The 21,881-nt window shown below is 38.7% G+C and overlaps 1 long non-coding RNA gene across 1 annotated transcript in view; it reads left to right on the forward strand.

Annotated features, from left to right (window-relative positions):
• LOC123623645 overlaps positions 1 to 21,602 on the forward strand; it is a 197,043-nt gene extending 175,441 nt beyond the window's left edge. The window contains exon 3 of the long non-coding RNA XR_006729955.1: positions 21,573 to 21,602. This is a non-coding gene — a long non-coding RNA (uncharacterized LOC123623645). The remainder of the gene's footprint in view (positions 1 to 21,572) is intronic.
• The last annotated feature ends 279 nt before the right edge of the window (positions 21,603 to 21,881 follow it).

Below are 21,881 nucleotides of genomic sequence, written 5' to 3' on the forward strand. Positions count from 1 at the left end.
CAGTCTGAGATCAAATGTGTTTTGTGGAAACAACATCACTCTGTTGACTCATCTTGAGCTTATTCTCAATGAAAATTCCCAAGCTGTTTTCACACATGCTGCTGCAAAGTGAAACTTCTCCATCTTGCAGTTGAGCAAATGCAGTTGAGGCTGGACCTGGGAGGCTCTCCTACTGGAAGAATTCTCATCTTTAGACTTACCTGAGGGCAAAACTTAAGAAAAGGAAGACAACCCAGAGAATGTTCTGTTTAGGAGGATGAAACATTATCTAGGAGAATAAAAGTTATCTTTTCCCTACTTTCTATTTATGAAGATAATAGTTTTAGCTTAATTCATATATTAATCAAACAGTTCATTTAAACATTCGTTCAGATAGTCATTTCCTTAGACATTTATTCAAACCTCCCACCCACCCATCCAGTGTGCAATAAGTGCTCTGTGCCCAGAATTCCATGCCCAGGTCCTAGGACACAGCTGAGATTCCGACATTCCTGATTCCTGCTCACATTTCAGCTTGCGTTCTAGATAGAAAACTAGTAAGCCTAAATGAGTCCTACAATTGCAGAATGTGACAAAGGCTGTGAAGGATACAAACAAATGAGAAGTGGTGGAAGAAGGTATACTTTAGATGGGACAGACAAGTCTACTCAGAGGTGACATCTGAATTGAGACCTAACCTGGGCTCCAGATGCTTGTCTTTGGATCCAGGGTTGAATGAGACAGGGGCTTCTGTTTTTCAAAAAGATTTTGAAGTGGTGGCAGGTAATGCATTGTAGAAAGGGTCTACATTTAGAACATTGTGAGCGGAAAGATACATATACATTCTCTCTGTTGTCTTTCAAAACAAGGATTTTGGCAGAAGTTTTGCTTGTTGTTCACCATCCATATGAAATACAGAATATTCATGGTGTTGATGTTACCCATTATGTAATCTCCCTCCAGTTATATCGTGATGTGCAAAAGAGAACATTTAGTGGAGAAACCTTAGTGCTTAACGGCCAGGTTTAATGATGCATTCAGAGTTCAGGAAGTTTGATAACGTGAAAATTGTCAGAATCAAAATGGAGTCATGTGTGTTAAAAACAAAAAAACCTGACAAAAAGAGCTGAGAAAGGCCAGGAAGGGAGGATTCTCATGCACAAATGCCTGATAATAAAAACCATCACAAAAGATTCTGCAAAAACTGCAAATTGCGCAAAGATCATTGCAACCTTACACCAAAAAATCCTTCTGGGAGGGCATCTGCCCAGAAACTGCCTGTCCAACTTCTGCCTGGTACCACTCGTGTTATTGATCCTCGTAGCCAAAGATAATTATCTTAAGAAAATTATGTAATTTTCCTCTTTTTTCTTTTAAATACTTTTGTCTGTCTTTATCTCCCTGAATACAAACATAGTTTACTATGGCACACGTATTCCCACTGCAATGCTTATTCCCGAAAAAAAATCATTTTGCTTTAGAGAGCCTCTCTCTACTTGTTATTTAGGTTGACAGTAACATGCAGTTCTCAACTAAGCTCTTTGGGTAAACGAAATAGAATGCTGACTTTATTTTTGCCAGACAGTGTGTTGGGAGAGTTCAGAAGCATATGACAATGAATGTACCCTTCCTGGATAGAGTATTGGGTAAATACATCTTTTTAAAGGTGCTTATAGTCCTTGGTTTTCTTCAACCCACTCTCTCCTACTATTGCTGAGATGCTCGTCAAGTATGACACTAGTTCTTGGCATATGTTTTAGATTTGTGGCCCATTAGCCTTACGTTTTATTTGTCCCACCCAGTATTTTTAACAAATTTGAAGTAAAAGCGATCCTTACCTTGTATAGCAGTGTGACTAAAAACAACTGAGCAAGTTGAAGCCACGCAAAGTGAACTTAATAGTCAATGGGAAAACTTATGACCTTTAAAATTTTTGTCAAATCACTGAAAACTCTCTTATTGTCAGTTATCAGAGTATATGGAAATGAAAAAAATAGTAAGACTAACACTTAGTACACTGTCATTTAAAACATTAGCAACATTAAGAATTTAAGTGCTGTATGTCTTTGAAAAACACTTACTGAGCATAGTTTGAATAGTGCTTGCTGCCTTTTCCTTATCCTAGAACTAACAGTACAGACTGAGCATCTTTTCCATGCCTTGGATAATTGTCATAGTCCTATTTAAGTTTGGATGAACTTTCAACATTTATCCTTTGTGTTTTCAATGTCATGAAATGTGAAATTTTAAAAAATGTGACGTTTGTAGCTGGTTTCACTTCCTCTGTTACCTTTCTCCTTTCCATCGTAACTAACCACTTTGCTCATTTATGTCAGCAAGTTTCTCTTCATTAAATTCCTCTGGTCGCATATCTAGAATCTCATCAATAGCACCATAGTCAATATTCTCATGGTCCGCTTTTTCTTCCATAACTTCACTTACATTTGATTCAAAGTTTGCTTCCAGGGTTTTCACTTTTTGTTTCTTTGTTGCACTTTCATATTTGTTGACCAGTTCCCTTTTTTAATTATCCATTTTGATAAAATACCATGTGGGTTGATTGGCGGGAGACCAAGGGGCAACACCAACTACCTACTTTGCTGGTGGGCACAAGTACCAGGTGCTCAGTAATCAATCACCGACAGACTTGGAAAGAAGTGACATGATTGGTCACTGATCATCATGCACATTTGTTAACTACATAGTGGTCTTTGAAATGAAGGGCTAGTAGTAGAGTTTGCACTTCGTGCAATTACTCAGAGTTAATATACCATGGTAACTGAAATTTGAACCACATTGTTGGGGAGTTGGTATTATTTAAATAAACTGTAATAACTGAAATGTGTACATACTGGAGCCATGCTAAGGGAGGACTGCCTATAATTGCCAGAAGTTAAGTATAAGAGAATTACACACAGCAATCCAAATTTCCAGTTTCTCTGGGAACAAACAAATAGCTATGGAGTGGCTGCCACTTTGGGGCATGTGTTTTCGAGTTTGTCCCAGTTCCCACCATTTCCTGTTGTCACACATTTGTGGCCGCTATTGCTGCAATGTATGATACAGTAGCTACTAGCTACAGAAGGCTATTTAAATTAAAATTTGAAGTTTAGTTTAATTGTTAAGTATAACATTAAAATGAAATACAATTAAAATTCAGTTCTTCGGTCACATTTCAACTGCTCAGTAGCCACATACAGCTAGTGGCTACTATATTGGAAAGCACAGGATATAGGACATTTCCATCATTGCAGAAAGTTCCATTAGACAGTACTGCTCTATTGGCCATGATCTGTGTTTGCTAAATTATTATGGATCTAGGGATATCAATGATATTGAAAATCTAAAATGCTATCCCTCTCAATTTGAATTATTCTTTTTTTTCTTTATAAACTAAATGGAAACAGATGAGATTCTGAGTATTTTTTCAGGGATAACCTTTGTGGTTTTTTCCATATAGAAACATTAATGGCTTTGCAGTCTCTATATACTGTGGCATAGTATTTGAGGTTTCAGTCTTGTGGAGGAGCATTTAATCATCAATAAGAGATTTGTGACACTTACTTTAGCTGTGGTTATTTAAGCAATTTCTACTTCATTTTAAGTGACCATGGCAAAGATGGTAGTGATGATGATGATGTTGTTAATGAGAGGTAATGGGGCCAATGTCTGATTCCTCATGACAAAAGACAAGTGATTAGCAAAGGTATGTTTTTAATATCTACGCATGTAAAGAAAATGCGAGGAAGTTTTAGGGTCCTTTGGGAAGAAAGACAGTATATAAATGTGAAACTGTTACAAAATTGCCAGAACATCTGTTTGTACAGTTTTCTCTCTTCTTGGGCATGCTTCAATATATATTTTTTCACATATATAAAGAATGAAGTTTAAATATGTAGAAATCTTGTGTTCAAGCCGATACTTTTATAGATCCTTTTGGATTATTTTGTCCACTAATTTAAACATTAGACAAAACATACAGCATTCTGTGCTGTCTAAACATAGCTTGAAAAATGACATTGGGCTGAAAAAAGTTGCAAATCCTAAATACACTTAAATATTTAAAATATTTCTCCAGTGGCTTGTTTTTATATTTTGGGGTTTCTTTATTGTTAGCAATTATTTTTTGGAAAATTCATACAGTTAGAACACAAAGGGAAGAAGAAATGATAATAAGATAACTAATTCTTAGACACTGCCACCAGTAATGCTTAGATTATGATGGGGAAGAAAAATACAGAGCTCAAATGTGGAAATGGCAGTGAATGGGTACATGAAATGTGGGAAAGAAAAGGAGAAATTTTAAATGTGGAATGAATGAAGATCTAGGTTCTAAATGTTAACACTGGTGTTAATGAGACAGTATTTAAATCGCATAGCACATTACTGTTGCAAAGAGGGTTATGCTGGATTGAGAGTTTTTTGTTTGAAACCCTGGATTTGTGAATTTAGTTCTTCTATTGTTATTGTTTTAAAAATGCACAAACCTCTCCTGGATTTGTGAATTTAGTTCTTCTATCGTTATTGTTTTAAAAATGCACAAACCTCTTCTGTCCTTCCATGTTGACTTTATTAGGAGAGAAGTTTAAGGAGAGGCAAAGAACATTTCATCCCCCTTTACAGGCCTGGGAGGTTTGCTGATAAAAGCTGAGCTATATTTGCATACAAATCACTCTCTTGAAAAAGTCTGCTTTCTTGACACTCCAGCAATGTGGTTCATTGCTAATTTTTTTTTTTTTTAATGAATTGCTGCTTTGTTTTTAGAGGCTGCCTGATTAACTTATTCTATTCTAGAAAGTACCAGAGTGACATTAAAATGTCTTTTGCTTCCTGTTTTGGAAACATTTGGAAATCACTTGCTGCTGAGAGTTTTCACTTCCTTTTTTTTTTTTTCCTAGTAGAATTTTCTGCATTTTTATTGTTGTAAATGATTTAGCCTATTCTTTAATTTTGAATGGATCACACAGTCATCTTTATGTGTCCAGCTGTCTTTTGTTGGAAGAGACATGTCTTAAATTGTTCGCTGCTGAATCAGATTAAAATGACTTTAGTGTTATGCCATTAAAAAATCTTTTGTTTATCTTTTGTGGAGGACTCATGCTCGTGAATTATAGCCCATTGCTCAGAGACAGAATAAACTTTTTTCTTACTCTTCAGGAGTGAGTATATTAGATTCTAAGCCAAAGTGAACAAAAGTCTGAGTCTATTTGTAATCGTTCTCTTGGGGACTACTTTTCAAGTAATTCTGCTAATTTAAATCGGTGATTTCTTATTTCAGTTGGGATCGGGAGACTGCTTAAGAATTTTCTGCAAGCTGTTAACAGGAAAACAATGCTGTGTGCACAAACGTGTGTGCACACTCACACACATAATTTCACAAACAATTTCAGGAGATTCATAGAAGCCTGGGAGACCATCTGCAGACCCAAGTTAGGAAAGTCTGCTTTAGTTATTTCTGGAAAATTCTGTACATTCAAGTAGGAAATGTCTTTAAGTAGTGACTTACCCTGACACTGCCCCCTCCAACTTATCTCAACTCTTCACCCACCTACTCAAGCCAGAATTCTGGCGTCCTCTTCGATCCCCCTCACTCCTTTGCCCTCGTCAGTAAGTCTTGTTGCTCCTGCCTCAAAAATGCATCTCAAATTCTCTGCATCTCCAGGGCCACCACCATAGTGAAGGGGATCTTGAATTTTTTACCTAGTCTGTGGTAAAGACATCCCCAGTGACCTTCAGCTTTCATTCTTGCTTTGCTTGAATCTTTTTTTCTTTTTTTTTCTACATAGCATTTACAGTAATCTTTTTAAAAGAGAACTTAGACTCTGTCATAAACCTCCCCTCTCCAGTGCCTGAAATGTTTAGTGACTTCTCTGTGCAGATAGAATAAACCCAGACTGCTGACCAAGGCTGTCAAGGGCCTGCACTCTTCTGCAGATCCAGCTAGACCAGGTGAACTGGGTCAAGTTCACTCCCAGCTTAGCTGGTTTGGTTTGGAATATTCTTCCTGTTGCATCATTGCATCTTTGCTTTCTCATCTCAGCTCTTGTCTCTTTCACAATAGGTACTGTGTTTTGATCTGTTACTTGCCTTTGTTCACCCTCTAGATTGTACCGTGTTTAGAAGAGAGGGGATGCATGTACCTGGCTGTGCTGTATCCACAGTGTCTTACATAATATTTGTCATGTAGCAGGCTCTTCATAAATATTTATTGAATGAATATATGGAAAAATACAAATTTCCCAAAAGTGTTTTGGCATTGTCCTTTTCTCCAGTGTTTGACTTTATGATCTTCCTTCGATAATTTATTTAGAAGTTCATTCATTACCCACTTGTTGAATACCTCTCATTATGAGATACTTTCACATCATTTATTTTAGGTTGCTAGCTCAGGCAGGACTGATTTTTGGAGGGAGGACATTGACTCAGATTCTGTATGAGTGCCATATTAACATGATTAAGGCTTTCATTTTTTTTGGAATAAAAGATGTTTCTGTCAACATTAATAATTGTCACAGAAAAAGTTTCATCATTGTTCTTAAACAGCATAGAACAATGTGAGCCTGAGATCTTTCCAAGCTCCATTGAATTAATGGTCCACAAGTTTTCCATTTAAAAGGCATGTACTACCTTTGGTGCCTGAAGGAAAGGACAATTTGTATTTTTTTTTTCTCTGCTTTTAGTTGGGTCTGTTTTAGATTAGGAATTCAGTACTGACTTTTTTTTTTTTTTTTTTTTTTACCTGTGAAATACATTTCTCTTAATTATTTACATTTAAGTAAGTTGAGTCTGGACTAGTTCACTGGTCTCTTAAGAACCCAAGTTTCTGGAACATTTTGAAAAAAAGTATTAATTAAAAAGAATTGTTTGCCAGATTAAACAATGAATAAGCCTACATGACATTTATTCTCTCACCAAATATTTATTATATTAAAGGCCAATTCTATATTAATCACTATGTGTGGCACCAGGAATGCTACTTGAGCCTATCTAAAAGGGAGTATTTGCTATCTTCTAAGGATGCTTTATCTGCTGAATGCTGCCCCCCCTTTTATCTCCCGCTTTCCTTTCTACACCTCATTTACCCTCTGTTTCTTTCTATTCATATTTATAGTTTGGCTGCTTTTTGCCTTCAGATGGTATCTGAGCTGTGATGTTCAGTTTGCTCTATTGGCTTGGCCAACTACACCGAAGATCTGATGGAAACTGGAATTTGTAGTGTCTCTTGAGTGGTATAAGCAAATCCAAAGTTGGAATATGTGCTTTTCAGGACATGATGGAGCTTGGACTGGAAGAATCCCATCCATGTGGGAGTTCGGGCCCCATATGCCACTCTGGCCACCTGTGGAAGTAGGTGCTCGGGGTGCTCTCCTCTCACATACTGGTGGAATGAAAATGTGCACCTAGGAAGGGTGCTATTAAATTATTTATGTTGCATGTGGCTTTCTAGGAGATCCCCAATGAATTGCAGATTCTAGCGTTGCTTTCTGATCTATACTAGACTAAAAAGCTTTTCACAGGGTTTTTGAAATGATGCTCATAGCAGAGCATATCTGTAGGTTAGAAAAATCCCTCATTGGGGTTATCCTTAAATATTTCTTTCTGCCACTGAGTGTACTTTATTTCTTCTATTGTAACATTCCTCCAACTCTCAAGAGCATTTTTACAATATTTTCATTTTCATATTGTGGTGTTCCCATTCTTGTATTTACACGTCATGGACAGACACTTTTGAGTGACAGTTAATTTTCCTTTTCATTACTCTCCTAACCAGAATTATCTAAATTCCAGACACTTCTATGTATCTCTAGGACAATAACAATAATAATAGATTTTCATAATGGATACTGAGAGACATCACAAGATCCAGAAATGACTTCCATATCATTAAGAAAGGGAGTTTTTGGAAAAGATAATTTCATTGCTTTCTAATTGAAGAATGGCAGATGCTTGGTGTGCACACTAATATTCTTCCCCATTGGGCTCCCCAAACTCATAAATCCCTCCATTCTTCCCTCCTGATCCTTACCAGGGTCTCAGACTCCTCTTAGCTCTTCTCAGCAGCTACTAGGAGTTGGTTGGAGTTAGCAAAAGAGGTCAAACCTAGTTAATAACAAACGTGCCCTAATCACTGTGACCATGAGGAACGGCCCCCTGCCACTCCCGGGAGCAGGGTCCTGACTGCCAGAGCAGCCCCATTGCAAAACATCACTGCTTGTCTTGGTGAAGGCAGAAAGCTTTGGGGTCTTAGGCTGGCAGTTAAGAACTCTAGCCTGGAAGTGACATGTGTCATTTTTGCTCACAAATCCTTAGCCTGAATTCCTTGAGCTTCCCTCAAACACAATCCAAAAGGCCTTATCCTTCCTTGTGCCCAGATGTGACAATAACATAAACTGTTTGGCAAATGGCACTACTGACTGCCGTGTCCCACATTATGCATTTTAATGCTCAGCTTCTCAGCGTATTTCAAGAATGGTCTGTTTCTTTGCCCATATAATTAATAGGATGTTTACTCAACTTTTTGTTTGAAAAGCAGAAAACTACTTCAGGCGTCCATACATTCTACAACATGGTATTGAGGCTTTCCAAAGACAGTCCTTTGAAGCATTTGTTCTATGCAATGTTCTGCAAATTATAATAATAATAATAAACTAAAGTAATAATTATTTTTTAGTTAAGAGAATTTGAAAATTGCATGCACACTGTATCTTCTTTTTGGAAAGTCCCATTAGCTATTTTGGGAAGTCCCATAGAGCTATTTTACTTCATTTCACCCAGTGTTTCTCAATCTTCTTTGACTACATGATCATTTGTCTGTATAATGTCTAATAACATCTCATGGAGCCAGTGTTCTGCTATCCCATGGTAATAAACGATATAGTAGATACGTGGAGATATTTATAACCTTGGGGGGAATTGAAACAGTGTAGGCACCTGTAACACGTGGCCCTAGCCAGGATTTTCACTTAATAGCTATGTGACCTTGGACATGTAGTTTAACTTTTTTGGCCTCAACTTCCGAATATGGAAATTGGGGGGTAATATTATCTACCTCAAGTGTTATTGATTATCACTAAAACATAGTAGGCAGCAAACGTTACATATTTTTTCCTTCCCCTTCTGATATTGTGTACTTCTTCCCTACATATTTAGTTTAATAGAAACATAAATTTTTCCAGAGATAATGCTCTTATCTCAATCATTGTAGAATTGTTTTGGCTTCAGAAATTCATAGAGAAATGTATAACATTCAGCCAAAGAATCTGTACTGGAATGCTACCAGACTGCAGGCTCCCGATTCATTTTAACTTCTTCGAAAGCCACCTGTTTACTTCCCTCTCTGAATGTGATACTTACCTTTGAGCATCCAGATCGGCTCAGAAGTTTCGAGGGCAGCTCAAGGCTTGCTGCCTAGAGAAGGGTAACTGGCTTCTCTTTCTGCACATGATCGAGGACTCATCATAGCTCTGGTCCAAAGCATATCCCACCCAGGACACAACACGAGGTAGGGGGTACCTGTGATATGCTTGCCTTGAGATCCAGCTATGAGCAGAGTACTATCATTATCTTAATCACACTGTTCTGGAGTTTATCATAGTCTGGAAATCACATTTGCTTAAAATTACATCCATGTCATTTATGCTTCTGGTTGATGAATATCTCATGAACTCTTCATTCAGTTACTGAAATCAGTATGTTAATATCCAGTGAAAAAAGATGTGGCCCAAACTGGCAAGATACTTCTTCAGAATTATATTTCTTAATTTGAGGGGTAGTATTTCTACCTTTCTGGTATGTAAATTCACTGAAGTGCTTACATTGCGGGTAGTAGATTACTTTTTGAGACGCCACCTACTTTGATTCAGAGCTCTACAAACTGTGTTATTTAAATCAAATAAATTGAATCTTAAAAAGTAGTTCACAGTCCATCCTGTTGTTGCTTTGTGAAGTGACACTAAGGATTATTTTAAATATTTACAAGGACTTGGTGTATTTGTTAGACAAATAATGAATTATACAGGGTCTGCAGAGGTCTGCTATGCAAGCTGGAATGTTCCTTGCTTGTTGTTAAACTACATACAGATCTGCAGTAGAGATGCATACAGAATATTCTTTTTTATTAGTTCAGAAGAATGACGAATTTTGTGTCATATTATTTGAGACTGCTTTACTCCATATTCATATATATACATGCTAATCAGCCTCATCAGAATTAATAATATTTTGATGATTTGATTTATTTTTGGTGACTTTTATATTCCGAATCCCTAGAATAGATCAGATATAGAAAAATAAAAGGGGGCAAATCTGAGCAACTCTGAAAATGATATTCTGCTGTCATCTTTAATTAATCATCTGAATTAGTACATTTCCATTTTTCTGTCACAATTCTGTATTTAAATGTTTCATTTTCGTCAGGGAACTCCTCCTAAAATTATTTTTTAATCATCAATTATTATCCTTGATGAGCAAATTTTGAACTTATCAAATTTCTTCTGAATAAAAATGTAACAACATAATGAACATTTGATATCATTGGGCAGATTCTCGCTTTTGCAGTCTTTCACTTTGTTTTGCCTCCACCAGTCCTTTGCAATTGTTTCTGTGGTTCCTGAGGCAGTGGGAGAGGTCACAGAAATGACACATGAGTCTCATGTTACTTGCCTTCTCTCTTTGGTGGTGACTGCTCAGAGCTTGGTATTGCCAAGGATTCTGGTACTTTCTAGCTCCAAGAGAGAATTCTGTGCTTGATTATTGATTTCTACCATAAGTATAGTATTGGAAAATAGTGACAGAGGTATGATCTTTTGCCATCTCATGTGTAATATAAGGAGCTTTAGATTGGGAAGCTGAACAGCTGGGTTTCAATCCCATTTGTGCTCCTAACTAACTGTGTGACTTTGAGCAAATAATTTAACCTCTCTAACCCCAATTTTTTTTTATCCGACAAGGGAGGTATTAGAGTAGATATAGTTTAAAATCCATCCTTACTCTAAAATGCCATGGCAGTATATACTTGCTAGGACATCCTAGATACCTTGGACACCTGTTTATTTTTACAGAATCCCCAGAACTTCTTTTCAGAGTTACCAAGTAGGGTAGATTGTTACAATATCAACTCCAATACATCATGCTTTCCAGTGTCCATACCCTTTTCAATGTGATCTTTCTACTCCTCCTGTTACGAGATGGAATTTATTTGTCTACCTTGAATCTGGATTGGCTTGTATTTCCTTTCACCAAGGGAATGTGGAAGAACTTAAGTCTTAAGAGACCTTAGAGATTCCACATCTGGATTCAAATGAAAGAGCGTATAGAGTGAAGGGCCCAGCAGACCCAGCTCAGCACATATCCCAGCCCACCTTCCATCTGAAAGTAGTTGCATGAGTGAGTCTAGAGACCCACGGCAAAAATCATCCGCAGACTTATTAAAGAAACACAGCAGTGTTGTTTTAAGCCACTATGTTTTGGGTACTTTAATCATACAGCAGTTGATAACTAATACAGGAATTGGAAGTCAGGGGCTCTCCTGGGTCTGGAAAGTCTGAGATGGTCTCTGATGATTGGTGCTGGCTATCAGCTGTAGCCCCTTCGTCCTCCTCCATGTTCTCCAGAAGGCTACCTGGGCTTTTCCATAGCATGTTGGTCTCAGGGATCCAAGACGGTAAAAATCAGAAGTTGCAAGGTCACTTAAGGCCTAACCTCAGAAAGTCACACAGCAACACTGCTATAGTCTGAATATTTGATGCTCTAAATGTCATGTTGAAATTTGATCCCTAATGTTGGAGGTGGGGCCTAATGGCAGGTGTGTGGCTTATGATGGTTTGGTGCCATCCTTATAGTAATGAGTGAGTTCCCTTCTCACTCTATTTGTTCCTGTGAGAACTGGTTGTTACAAAGAAGCTGGAAGTACCTTCCCCTTTCTCTTGCCTCGTCTCTTGCTATGTGATCTCTGCACACTGGCTCCCCTTCCCCTTCACCAGGAGTGGAAGCAACTTGAGGCTCTCACCAGGTGGAGATGCCAGCCCCATGCTCTTGTGCAGTCTGCAAAACTGGGAGCCACATAAACCTCTTTTCATTTCCTCAGGTATTCCTTTTTTAGCAACACAAAAACAAATGAAGACAAACATGTATACAATATTCCACTGATCACAGCAAGTCTCAGGGCCAGCCCAAATTCAAGGGGAAGAGAAATAAACTCTAACTCTTGATGAGAATAAGGACAAAGTCACATTACAAAGGGGTTGTAGGATGGGAAAGAGTCTTGTGGTCATATCTTCAAATAACAAACCACACCAGCTTTAGGCATTTGACTAGTACAAAGATTCCATTCAATTTATTTCATTGTGCGTATTATCAGCAGTGTGTCAGCAAGAACTCAGCATATGACTTGGCATGTTGTAACAACACTTTAATATGGCAAAACACCTAAAGTGTTCATGTCCAAAGGGACAGAGATAGTCATTTGTGGGCTAGTGGTGGGCATGGAGAGGAAGAAGGAAAGAAGAATCATTTCCAAATTTCTGGTGATCTCTTGTGCTATAAATCACATTGTGAGAAAGTCAATGATTCTTAATAATTAGACTGTCCAACAAGCAAAGGGATTCAGTGTGTCTGATAACCTGACCCATTGATATTGAGGACGATATCTAATCATCCTCAGGAGTGTGGCAACTAAGCCAAAGTCACCTTGAACAACCCAAAGTCAAGGGTGGAGAAGGGCCAAAACTCAGCTCTGCATCCTTCTTCATTTCCTCCAGCTCAACCCCTGGTGCAAGATGCTTCTCTCACCTTGGTCCTCAGACTCACAGTTTTCTGTTAGGTGAGACCATACTCACTACCCAGCACTGAGGCCTCCTTCCACCAGGGGATTGTATTCTGCTTTCTTCATCTAAGGCTTGGTGTTTCTCAGGCCTTCCCCAGGTTTCCCTAGTATCTTTGTATTTCATGAAACCTGTGGTTCTCTTCCATAAATAGAGAGGGACTCTGGGAATGCAGGGCACATTTTTTTTTTTTAAATCCTCAGCACCTGCTATTCCCAGGCTGTCTCCTATCCAAGTACTAACTAGGCCTGACCCTGCTTAGCTTCCAAGATAAGATGAGATCAGGCACCTTCATGGTGTTATGGCTGTAAATGGGGTACACTTTAACAAGAGGCTAGGCAGAGAGGGAGTCATGAAAGCTATTGAAAACACACCACAGCACTATCGTTAATAACATGGACTTTGGAATCAGACACACTCGTGTTGAATTCTAGTTTTAATCTCATTTTGGGTGTGCTGTCTTGCAAGTTTCTTATTTTCTATAAGTTGCAGTTTCCTCATGGGCAAAATGGGAATCATGATAGGACCTTATAGATTTGTTGGAAAGATTAAATAAGAGTACATATATAAATGGTAAATTTGGCCAAGGGAAGAATGCCTGACAACCCTCTTTGAAGCTAACCTTAAGTTGCTAGATCATTTTCAAGGACAGATTTTGGTCCACATTTGGAGAAATGGTTCTACTTTAGAAAATAGAAGTGCAAGATAAAACAAAAAAGTTTACCTAACACCCCGAGGCAGAGTTAGATTCAGGCTCCTCTGTGCTCCCACAGCATCCTATACTGATTTCCATCCGTAGCGCTCGTCTGTCTGTATTGTAATGATGTGTTTGCACTGCATGACAGTTGGAGACAGTGAAGTGTGAACTCTTCAAGGTCACCTACTCTGTCCTATTATCTTGGCATCATGGGTCCCAGCACAAACCCAGGACTGAGAGGAGGAGGTTCTAGCTGTGGGATGGATAAATGAGTAGGTTGCCAGCCCAACTGACTGGTTGAACGACTCCCCCATTTTTAAAGTGCAGTTTGAATCTTATCTACTCCAAGAAGTCATCTTTGATTTTCATCTACTATGACAAATCTCTCTGTCAACTATACGACCTAAATTGGAACTACTGCCCTTTTCTTCCTTTAAAAAATGTTATTACTAAATGGATCTCTCTACTGTAGATTATAGGGAGAGGTAAGATTCCATCTTGGTAACCCCTTTTACAGGTTTTCACACATGGTGAGTACTGGATAAACATGTAGTAAACTCAATTCAGTAAGTTTAGTTCTTTGAGGGTTATCCCACATGTTGACCAAAACATCTTAGCAGAGGTGTTAATCCCAAGCAAACAGGACCCAGATGAAAATATGTCCTCATAACATATGTATAATATGGGATTTATCCATTAACAAGGCCTAAGAGTCTACAAATTAAATTATGTTGCATCTGTGGTATTATCTTAAAACAATTGGCATATAAACAGTGGCACTAGAATTATAAGAGCTGTCTGCTGTTCTTCAAAATTAATTTGCTTTCCCTGAGTTGTTTTTTTTTATTTTTTTAGGAGCAATATGTACCATGTGACACCCACCATCTTCAGACAATACAGTGTTTTCTTCCAAGGCTTATGCATGTATTTTGAGAAAATACTTTTGTTCTCAGATGAATTTATGAATAGCATACTGTTTTTGTGCTTTTGTGTATTTGCAGATCATATTGTTTTTCCAATTAGAGATGGCAGAAACTCCTTTAGTTGCATTGAAAAGAAATACCCATGATTTATGTGTGCGATGTCAGCACCACAACACTTTTTCTGATTGTTGTGTTCAATCCTTAGCAGCATCAAAAGTGCTATACAGGGTCAATAAAATGATCTGTCCAGCTCAGGTATTTTACTTAGACAGTAGAAAATTTAAAGATAATATGATGGTCTTTGTCCAGTATGCTATTTTAAGATAGCATTATAGTTCCCAACTTATGAAAAAAGGAATAGGACCCCAAATATTTCCAATTTCCCTTAGTTATTTCTGTCTCGTGTGATCCCTTTAAAGCAGGGGTTCGCACTCTAAGCCTGATGGGCCAAATCTGGTCTGCCCCCTCTTTTTGTAAATGAGGTTTACTGGAATATTGCCACATCTATTAGTTTTTGTGTTGTCTATGGCTACTTAGGCATACGATTCATAAAACCTAAACTATTTACCATCTGGTCCTTTACAGAAAAAGTTTGCTGATCTGCTTTAAGTCTCTCGTGAACCTGTTCATATTTTCAGCTAGCGATAGGATAATTCCACTCAGAAGTTACCCAGGGTTATCCTGGAACCCGCGCTTGCTAAGGTGCCCCAGGTTCCCACCACATTGGGTGCCTCCTCTACTTTGGTAGACCCCTCTATGCTTACATCTGTTTCCCTCCTTATACTGAAATGATCTGTTTCATTCCTGTCTTTTGACTGGAAGGAAGGACAGGAGCAACTTCTTACTCTCCTGTTATTTCCAAAGCCTAATGGTATCCACAATTAATTGGTGCTCAATGTTCATTGCATGAATAAATAAACTATATTTCTTTGTATTAATATATTTCTTAGTCATACTGTAAAGCAGCATTTATGGGCCAGGCGTGGTGGCTCATGCCTGTAATCCCAGCACTTAGGGAGGCTGAGGCAGAAGGATCACTTGAGGCCAGGTGTTTAAGACTAGCTTGGGCAAAATAGCAAGACCCTATCTGTAAAAAAAAAAAAAATTAACTGAATGTGGTGGTGCACACCTATGGTCCCGGCTACTCAGGAGGCTGAGGCTGGAAGAGGGCTTGAGCCCAGGAGTTTGAGGCTGTGGTGAGCTATAATTATGCCACTGCACTCTCCAGCTTGGGTGACAGAGTGAGATTCTGTCTGTAAGGAAAAAAAAAAGTATTTAAGAGATATAATTTAGCCAAGATTCTGAATAATCTAGGAACCACTTATTTTTCATTACGTTATAAAAGGGTGTTTTAAAAAGGATTTCTACCTTCATAATTGTACTTATACCCAACATTAGTTCTAACTATGCCAAATATCAAGGGTAAACCTCTTTAAATTGGAAAAAGAAATCTCATAGGTGATCCCAATTTTGTATAGATGACTGAAAATTAAATTACTGTCATCTCCACTTTTTCAGTGTCAGCACTGAGAGATGGCTGATCTGAGGGTCTGTTTATGATTTATTCACTCATTCTAGCAATACTTACTAAGTGTCTTTGATATCCTAAGCAGTGGTGAAATGGCAGTATATAAGACAAAAGTCTTTGTTCTTGTGGAACAACATTCCAATTTGAGTAGGTAGTAAGTAACCAGCCAAGAAAACAAGCAGCTGGTGGAAAGGATTGAAATAGTGTGATGTAAGAGAGAGTAACCAGGTAGTAATTTAAACTGGTGGTCATAGAATGCTCCTTGAGGGAAAGGCATTTGAATTGGAATCTGAATGATAAGGAAAATGCAGCCATGTGAAGACCATGGGGAATTGAATTCTAGGCAGAGAAAATAGCCAGGAAAAAGAGTCCAAACCTGGGGAGAAGCTTAGTGTGCTTGTGGAAAAGCAAGAAGGCAAATGTCTATCGTGTGCAAGGGGAGGGTTGGGCGAAGAGGAGGTTTGGGAGGGAGGGAGGCAGCAGTCAGGATGTAGCCTGCGCTGAGGTGAAGGCAGAGGCTCTTTTTCTGCTTTGGTTTTAAAGGAACTGAGAGAAAATGATTGATCTGGCTTTTTGAGACTCACCTGGCTCCCAGAATGGCCCAGGGAAGGTAGGGTGTCAGGTGGAGAATCTGCCGCTGGCAAACTCAACCACTCACACAGCACCCCGGAGCTCCGGAGCCAGGCCCTGTGTAACCCCAGGTAGAGTCCTGTGGGGCCTCCCTGTGTGGTCGCTTCCAGGCTGAGATCCCTGTTTCTCCATCCTCTGGGTCCCAGCAGAGCAAAGACAGTGATCACCCACATGAACACATGCCCAGTAAGCACCCTTTAAAGTTCTTTTTATTTCATCTTGTTGTCAGTTGCATATAAATTTATTTGTGTATTACATGCAATTAAGATGACTTCTTAACAAAGGATTGGATTGCAGGGAATATATATGTTAGAACAATGTTGCACAAATGGCTGGTAAAAAATATTTACCTAAATGAGAATTATGAAGGCTTTTTTGTGACATGTTGTATTACTGTTCCTAATGGTCAGTAAAAGTAATAAATGTATATATTATATGATCCTGTGGTTACGTGTACAAAAGACTAAACGTCTGACAGATTCTGCCATGTTGATTTAATTTCCCAAACATTTTGACTCATTAAAGATTGGGTCATGCTAGTCCTTAAATCAGACAATTTTTTTTAAAGTTCTCATCGACATACCATATTATAAAATTTACCATTTTGATTATATTTTTATTTCTTCTTCTCTCTTTTTTTTTTTTTGTAAAGACAGAGTCTCGCTCTGTTACCCAGGCTGGAGTGCAGCTGCTCAATCATAGCTCACTACAGCTTTGAATTCCTGGGCTCGGGAAATCCTCCTGCCTCAGCCTCCCAAAGCACTGGGATTACAGGCATGCACCACCCACCATTCCTGGCCCCAGCATCAGATAATTTAAAAAAATGACAAATAATATTTTCTATGGCATTGAAAAAAATTTTGAATGGCCTGATAATACTAAATTTGTATGACATATAAGAGTAGTCAGACTCATTTCAACAGTTTTTACAGTAAGCAATTGCTCACCTGAAATGTCTTCCTTTCCCACCTAGTTGTGTGCATACATAGCCTAACGCAGCAATTATGGGTATTGTTGGAAGCTTGCGTGTTTGTCATCTTGCTGTGGTTTGGTGAAGGCAGGGCCTAAGGGAGGGTGTAAATTAAAGCAGGGAGGAGAAATATGGGGAAAGGTCCCTTTTAACAAAGAAAAAGCAACTCAGTGGGGGTGGAGGCTGGCAATCTGCTAAAAGGAAATGAAAGGAAATTCTTCATTTCTAAACGGTTCATTGACCCATGATAATAAAGCAGCCCTGCCAAAGAAGGATAATTATCTTTTTAAGTATCAGATGCCCTATGGGTGAAGGCCTCCCTTCTCCTCTCTTGAAAAATGAACTCAGATTAAACAAATGCCCCTTTTCCTAGTTTACCGTTGACATGAATTTTCTGATTATGAGCAAAATTAATCAGTTTTCCCCTTTCTTTTTTCCCTCTCTCTTATGGAAATCAGGCCCGCCCAGCTGAGCTCAGTGCGTGTCCCCTTGGGCCCTGAGTTCTACCAGTAGTGCATGGGCCTGATGTTCTGGGAAGACTAGCAATTGCAGAATTGTGGTTTTATTATGCCCTTTAGCTGCTTAGCTCCTGGCAGAAGCATGCTGTCTTAAAACACCAAGAAGAAAGGAAAAATGAAAGAAACAGAAAAATGTACAAGAGTGCTTGTTTCTCTTGCTAGTATCTGAAAACTGAACAAATATTAATATAGGTTGTATGGTGTATGCACACATACATGTACATATATATGCATACACATGTGTAGATGTACATATATGATGAGTTTAAGTATAAAACATAACTGAAATATAATTGATGGTGTCACAGTAAATATTAATTTGCTACCCGTAGGTTATCAAATTGAAAACCTTTTTCTCTAGACCTTGTTTGCTCACATCAGTAATATAAATATGTTGCCTTGTCAAACTTGCAGAATGCGTTAAGCAGATTTTGTTTTTATTAATATACATAGAAACCCTTTTCCTTAATGATTTGTTCAAATGTCTTCTTGGATTCTAAATAATCTGAAGAACCTTTGTCATAAATTGCTTAATCACATGGCACATTTCTTAGTTATAGGGGAAGTTCATTGTACATTTTCAGAATGTCTGCACTCCTTTTAAAAATAAACATCTATTGTATATTCCTTACGCATTTCTCTTATTTCTCTAAAGAGACTTTTAGATTAAAATTTTAATCATGCTCTACCTAGACAAAACAACTGGATGTTGCGGTTGCTTCTCCAACCTAGTACCTTTGGTAGCTGGAGAGGACAGAGCTTTAGAACAGGGGTCAGGAAATAATGGTCCCGAACAGGTCTTGCCCCCTGGCATCTTTATCTCAGCAAGCCCTGAGTCCCTCTGTACACTAATGTCCCTTTCTCTTAAAAGAGATTCTTCTGCACACAACAGCTTCCCCTTCAAATTGTAATTAACTATGTTTATAATCTTTCTTTGAACTCCTTGGAGTTCAGTGCTTGGTAAATATTTGTTTCTTCATTCCTTAATCTTTGAGAGGTCAGGCCTGGGTCCAAGGGGATTCAATACTGGGGGTACAAACTGCTCAGTAAGAAGACTACCCAAAGCAAGCAGAGTGTGCCTTAACAGATCTTGCCGTAGATATCCTTCTGTGCCCACTGTGGTCAGTGGAGTGTTTTGGGGACCCGTGTCCTGATGAAGTAGCTGATTTGTTTCTGGCAACCCAGAGAGTGGGGCCAGTGGTGGAGAAATATTTCCAGGGGACCTTTCTCACCTTCTCCATGCAGGCGAGTGTACAGATTACTCAGAGATGACATTTTTTCCTTTCAAATGCTAGCATGGGGCTCTCTCCTGACTGGGAAGGCAGCTGTTGTTGTTCATATCTCATATAATAGCCATGAAAAGTGTCACTACTCCATGGCTGCCCTACTGTCCCATGGTCCAAGATGGACTGTGGATTATCGTCTGAGACAAGTCTTCTGAAGCTTATTTACAAAGCAGGTGCGAGTAACAGATAAGATTTAATGGACATTAAGATATTTTCAGATCTTTTACTGGAACTGGGGCTGGACAAGTCATTTTCATTCCGTGGTAAAAAGCTTTTGAGCACTGCATGGGGTAAGTCCTGCTCTAATTCCAGGGGAGCAGTTATATGCAACTTATGCTGGGCCTTGTCCTCATAGGGCTTACCTTTTCTCTACCTTTAATTCAAGCTGCAGTGATTGATCACGGGTGGTTTAAAAGCTAGATTGATTGGTTGGGTGTGGTCCGCTCTCCAGCAAAGAACTCAGATCCCCAGTCACTGGAGCTCTGTAGGCAGAGGGTGAGCCAGCCCCACACGTGGTCAGGCTGGGAGAAGGACATCCATGGTGAGTTGTCAACTGGGAATTTTGTAAATCAGTAGTAAAATATCACAAGCCCCTTCAGCTTACTTATGGAAAGGGCTGGGGCTATCAATACATAAATAAAGTCCTTTGTGGGTCCACAATTGCTTTTGAGAAAAAAATTGATTGTTTCAAAATGTGGGGACTCTGTGCTCGGCCCATTAGGTAAACTGATGCTCACCGTCCTCCCTCCCTTCTTAGCTCTGCACCATAGACTTTCAAAAGGACTTGATAAAGCCAGTGCTTTCAGTTTACAAAGGCTCTGGTTACAAGTGCTCATTTGCTTCTCAAAAAATAATTCTTTTGTTGCCACGTTTGTGTTGAGAGTATCTAAACTTCACCCCAAATACCCTGTGTGTGTGTGTGTGTGTGTGTGTGTGTGTGTGTTGTATGTCAAACCATCTGAGTCACCTTCAGGTAGGTAGTTGAGCTTAGAGTGGGTTTATCAAGCTTATTTTGTAATCTGTGCTTCCAGAGAGACCAAATGAAGGCAAGTGTCAGTGTTATGAAATACAAGGAGAAAATCCACGTTTATAGGGAATGACCAGTGCATGATTCACTTAGAAAGTAAATCCGTAAATATGGAAACTGACTTGTGGATAGTGCTTAGAGTATTTTCATATATGCAGTATTATCAAACTTTTGTTTACTACAACTCACAGTAAGATAAATATTTATTTCACAGTCATGTATATCACCCCCCCATACACACATATACATACGCCTATATAGATAAAGGAAAGCAGAGTTTTACAAAACAATGTTGACCCATTCTGTGCATTCTGATAGTTTTAGATTCTATTATGATCTGATTTCTTTTGTTTTTAATGCTGGTTGCAATCCATTAGGTTGACTTTGTGACCCACTAATGGGTTGTGACTCTAAGATTAATCCTTTTCACAGCACGGCAGTAATTCTTACCCCATTTGTCAGGCTCAGGGAAGTAGACAGTCTGGGTCAAAGTCGGAGAGTTTGAATTCCATTTTGGAATTTCTGATTGTAGAGATGTTGCTTGTTTTGCCGTTTCAAACTGGCTGAGCACCTGCTTTGGCTTTGCATTATGGCTGTGACTAGGTGAGTTTGCTCATTTTCAGCTAAGTCAATAGGTTTGCTGGGCTTCAGAAGCAGAGAGAGGGAACCAGGGTGAGAAAAGGGCCCAGCTACGGTGAACATTCCCATTTTTCTCCCACAAGGTCAGAATAGCCTGAGCAGACTCTTCCCACGTGAGACACCCCATGTTCTTGCATAATGGAGCATGTTCATAGCAAATTTCTTCCGTATAGACTTAAAATAATCAGACATTAATTAAACCATGTCTGATTTAAAGATAACCAAAAGGTGTGATACTTCACCTCCTCCAACATTTGCAGCCTTCCTTTAATTCAATTAAAACCACAGCCAAGAGCAAAGAGCATGAAAAGTAGCAAGGGGGTTGGCTTACTGGATAATTTATATCATTTTTATACATCACTTCTCACTTACTTTCAGGAGGAAATGGAGAACTGCGTGGTCCCACACATTTGAAGCGGATGGTCCCCATGGGAATACTATAAATTAACACACAATGAAATTGGATCTAAATTATTAATGGGTGATATTTCTGAATAAGCAGGAGATACCATCTATCTGTTCTCACCTCTCTTGGTTTTTTTCTCTACTTCTAGGATGGCCCCGAAGCTGGACAGACTGTGAAGGTGAGTGCTTATTATGTGCATACAAATTAATAAGGGATGATTATGAGAGCTAATAAAAAATCACAACGAGTCATTTGCAGCACATTGCTGTTTCATTATGTTGTCTTCGAGGTCAGAGAGACCCTCAGTGTTAGAACCATAAATCCTGACATTATAAACTGTGCCAAACAATATGCTTCCCATTAGTTTACAAGACATTTACCTTTAGTAGTAAAATTATTACTGTGCAAATGCTAAAACAGAAACTAAATCAAGGAGTTCTAAAAAAGAACCTGAAGT

The sequence above is a fragment of the Lemur catta genome, chromosome 18, assembly GCF_020740605.2.
Source record: "Lemur catta isolate mLemCat1 chromosome 18, mLemCat1.pri, whole genome shotgun sequence".
NCBI lineage: Eukaryota > Metazoa > Chordata > Mammalia > Primates > Lemuridae > Lemur > Lemur catta.